At 35.1% G+C, this 5,000-nt stretch overlaps 1 long non-coding RNA gene across 1 annotated transcript in view; it reads right to left on the bottom strand.

Annotated features, from left to right (window-relative positions):
• Positions 1–1,654: 1,654 nt before the first annotated feature.
• LOC137634993 (uncharacterized) overlaps positions 1,655–5,000 on the bottom strand; it is a 504,322-nt gene continuing 500,976 nt past the window's right edge. Inside the window, exon 3 of the long non-coding RNA XR_011042599.1 lies at positions 1,655–1,688. This is a non-coding gene — a long non-coding RNA (uncharacterized lncRNA). The remainder of the gene's footprint in view (positions 1,689–5,000) is intronic.

The raw sequence follows: 5,000 nt of genomic DNA, 5'->3' as shown, positions 1-5,000 counted from the left end.
GCAGCAGCAGCAGCAATACTAAACTTTCATTTAATGCCTTAATAGTCCTTTTGTTGGAGAATATCAATGTATGTATAATATACTACCAAACCTGATTAAAAACCAATACAAAATTGCTTTTTCATGAACTTCCTGCCATGGGATTAAGCCAGCAAGATTCACATAACGGCGAGGTGTTATATATTTGCCATATTATATCATTAGTTAATAAATATGTAATATAGACAAAAAAAAATATTGAATGCCTAAAATTTAATGAAGCTATCTGTAGAATCATAAAAAAACGATACAAAATATACTCAAACATGAGCTTCACTCATAAAAAACCTTGAGAAAAACAGCCTTACAATTCTACTTTTAATAAACTAAGACATTATATAATAAAAAAAAATCTTGTCTCATCACACGCTTACAATCAATACAATCAGAGTTATATCAAGGCTGTTGGCTCACCGAGCCTTACACTTCTAATTTTAATAAACAAAGACATTATATACTAAACATCTTGTCTCATCACACGCTTACAATCAATGAAAATAAACAATCAGAGTTGGATCAAGGCTGTGGCTCACCGAGCCTTACAGTTCTAATTTTAATAAACAAAGACATTATATAATAAAAATCTTGTCTCATTACACGCTTACAATCAATGCAAATAAACAATCAGAGTCAGATCAAGGCTGTTGGCTCACCGAGGGACTATCATTAATGCCACGCACCAGATATTACACGACTAATAATCGCCTCAAATAACTTCCACCGTGTATACTGATGCAGATTACACATGCACCAGTCGCAGCGGGGAGCTTCCATTATAATGACATAAAACGAACTGTAGTGGAATCAATGATTGGATTAAAATATTGCTCTTATTTTCCAAATTAGGATAATGGCTGAAACTTACTCCATTAGATTTTACGAGCAGTATTCTGTTAATTGTTCATAATTTTCGTTTCCAAATTTGCAGTTTCAGGTAAAAAAAATAAACAAGTATATACTTTTTTTTTTTAGGTGGAGTGTCGGGATAGGTCAGTATAAATCATGGCTCCATTCGGGTAATATCAAAATAAATAACATTGAGGTAATTCAAATCACCTTTTTCACAAGTATATATATATATACTCTTTTTTTTTTGGGGGGGGGGGGGGGTGTCGGGATAGATCAGTATAAATCATGACGCCTTTCGGGTAATAGTAAACTGAACAACATTAAGGTAATTTCAAATCACCCTTATCATTAAAGAATATTAAGTAAAATTTATGAGAATTTAGCATTCCTCGATAAATGTTCGACTCAAAATAACTGAATCACGAAGTTTGATGTGACGTCAAGTAATAACGTTCGAGAAATTTTTCACATGATCTGCTCCTAATCAAAGTTCAAAATTATTAAAAATCAAGATCGTGTATCTATAACATGTTTATGTAGTCAGATATGAGGCAATTTTTTTTTTCTCAAATTGATAATTTCAGGATGACTGTGCAAATATATTTATCACGAGTTAGGTAACTTATAATTATATCCTTACTATCCTTTACGAAAGTAGATTTTAACAGCTGCCAATAAATAATTAGTGACAAAGAATAATAAAAAAGAAATCATGCAAATCTTATAATGGAATTGGAAATACAAAACCAAGAATATCACAACTAACCTTCTCGATGACATACGATCAAAAAACAACTTTCCTGAAAAGAAAAAAAAAGAAATTCGTAATCGAATGGGAAAATAAACTTTAATCATCGATTGGTAAACATTTCGTAGTGTGCGTAAATGTTTTTTTTTTTTTTTTTTTTTTTATTAAAGACGTTGCATGATTATTTCTACGGAATCAAACAGCCCATCTATCCCAAAATCGACTTCTTCTTAAGTATGAGATTCATCTGTAAAGAACTCTTGTTAACATAGTAACTATCAAAATCTAAAAAATTAAAACAATTTTCCAAATTCGGTTGATGTGTAAAATTTGCATCTTGAATGTAAATGCAATGTTCAGTTGTTCATGAAAAATTAGGCATTATTCTATTTCATCATAAATGTTTAACAACAACAGTAAAGATAAAAAGAATGCCGTTATAAGCACACCTCTGGTATATAATCCCTGGCAACCTAAAATGTTTAAAACTTTTAGAAAAGCACCAAAATTTACAATGACTTTGACTCTCAGTCGCGATTATTATACAAACAATATATATATATATATATATATATATATATATATATATATATATATATATATATATATATATATATATATATATATATATATATTGATTAGAAGCTTGAAACCCCAAAATAAATTCTCTCCAGGGTGATAACATTCAAACAAAAATAAATTCTAACATTCGGGGTCAATAACCTTAGATGTCAGGATGCCAGATAACTTATCAATCAATCAATCTAACGAGCATAACACTTCACACTTGAAGCATTTGCTCATCTTTAAGTCGACAGAGGCTAAATCAAGTAAGCCTCGAAAAGCAATCCGTCGCCCGCAGCAAGGCATTGAATCACTATTCTACATGCATTCCCAAAGGAAAGCAGACCTCAGGCAATATTTCCCTCTTCGTCTCCAGGATGAGAAAAAGAGGGACACTTGAAATGAAAACATCGTTCCCCGGCCGAGGGAAATTGCTTCGTTGTGAAACCCGCTGTCATAAGTTTGATTAGTTTCCCTTTGTCTATAAATTCTACGAGTCGGTTTCCCCCTTTTGGATGCTTGGGGTGATAACCCTAAGGGGGAAAACTGGCCGGGTTAACACGATTTCTCTGGATCTTCATTAAGGATCTCTCTCTCTCTCTCTCTCTCTCTCTCTCTCTCTCTCTCTCTCTCTCTCTCTCTCTCTCTCTAGTTTATAGTTACTATCATGATATGTTACTGCCTTTGTTGCTTCTTACAAATCAAATCAACTTGCTTAAGTTAAAACTCGGTTGAACTCGATAAATCACTATATTCATGAAAGCAAAATGTCCAATAAACAAAAGATTACCATTTACAAGATCAATTATCAAAGCATGGATCAAACAGAAAAGAGAAATGATATGAATTATGCAGCGTCAAAACAAAAAAAGAAGACCTTGTCAGTTTTATCATTTCCACTTTAAGCCCACATGGGTCTTTGGAAGACCATTGCCCTGCGGCAGTTCGTCGTTAGTAGCAAGGCGCCTACAAGCTGTGAAGTATTGCACTTCCTGGACGACCCAAGAAAGAGAAGAAGAAGAAGAAGAAGAAGTATTGCACTTTCTGGACGACCAAGAAAGAAGAAGAAGAAGAAAATAGAAGAAGATGATGATGAAGAAGTATTGCACTTCCTGGACGACCCAAGAAAGAGAAGAAGAAGAAGAAGAAGTATTGCACTTTCTGGACGACCAAGAAAGAAGAAGAAGAAGAAAGTAGAAGAAGAAGATGATGATGATGAAGTATTGCACTTTCTGGACGGCCAGGAATGACAAGGAGAAGAAGAAGAAGAAGTATTGCACTTTCTGGACAACCCAAGAAGAAGAAGAAGAAGAAGAAGGAGAAGAAAAAGAAAAAGAGGAAGAAGAAGAAGAGGAAGCAGAAGAAGAAGAAGAAGAAGAAAAAGAAGAAGAAGAAAAAGAAGAAGAGGAGGAAGAAGAAGAAGAAATGCCAGGTAATACCTTTCCTCCATCTAGCCTAAAGGGAAAAAGGACACTTAAAGAAAAAGTTGGTCTCGGCTGCAGCATTGCTTTTCTCTATTTCGAGCGACGATGGCGGCCACAAGTTTGATTAGTTTTTCCTTTGTCTCATAATTCCGTCTCTGAACTTCCGCTTCTGGACGTTTCTTGGTTGAGGCTTGCCTCGAGAAAAACTGTAGAGCCGAATATAATTACGAGTGGTCTTCATTAACTCTCTCTCTCTCTCTCTCTCTCTCTCTCTCTCTCTCTCTCTCTCTCTCTCTCTCTCTCTCTCTCTCTCTCTGACTAAATTAAGGTTGTAAAATTGCTACTTTCTCATTTAGATAATTTTCGTTTATCATTTAAGGCCTTTGCGCTGAATGTGAAAAGTTTAAGACTGAAGCTCCATTACAAAATAGTGCAAACAATAAAATTAAGCCATCGCTCTCTCTCTCTCTCTCTCTCTCTCTCTCTCTCTCTCTCTCTCTCTCTCTCTCTCTCTCCCAGCTATTCTGACTAAATAAAGAGCGTAACATTGTTACTTTCTCATTTAGATATTTGATGTTTACTATTAAAAACCTCTGCTCTGAATGTGAAAGATTAATATGAAAGCTCCATTAGAAATTAGTACAGAACACAAAATTACGTTCTCTCTCTCTCTCTCTCTCTCTCTCTCTCTCTCTCTCTCTCTCTCTCTCTCTCTCTCTCTCTCTCTCTCTCTCTCTCTCTGTTTGCATAAATAATTGCCATTGTAGCTTTAAAGACCACCCATGAATGGCAAAGATAATGTACAGTGACAATGCCCTAGAGACTGACCATATATACATATGATCAACATCCAAGCCCCCTCTCCACCCAAATTAGGACCAGGGAGAGCCAAGCAATGGCTGCTGATGACTCAGCAGGTAAACCTTTAGGCTCCCGCAAACACCCTATCCTTAGCACACGAGCGGGACTCTAACTCTAGTCCGGCAGATCACCAGGCAGGGACGTTTTCCATAGGCCATTTGTTTTATTCTCAGTTTAATTGTTCAACTTTAATCTCAGGAACACCTCAGACGTCACTCTATCTATACAATAACTTTATCTCATAAGCAAATAATTAACCACTTGAGAAATCAGATGGATAATCAAAACATCAATCAAACATAGAAGTAAAATCATATGTCTGTTAATTTCAGTTGGAATCTGACTTGAGACGAACCTTAAGGAATAAGATTTAACTCACATTAACCCGTTCTTCATTTGATGCATCCAGAAATGTATTATACATTTTCATTTAATTTTTTTGCTTTCATGTTCTCATAGGCATTATGAAGAACACCACCAGACCCAAATGAAACCGTTATCAGCAGAGAACAGTT

Source organism: Palaemon carinicauda, chromosome 45 (assembly GCF_036898095.1).
Source record: "Palaemon carinicauda isolate YSFRI2023 chromosome 45, ASM3689809v2, whole genome shotgun sequence".
Lineage (NCBI taxonomy): Eukaryota > Metazoa > Arthropoda > Malacostraca > Decapoda > Palaemonidae > Palaemon > Palaemon carinicauda.
This window is presented reverse-complemented; position numbering and strand designations above follow the sequence as displayed.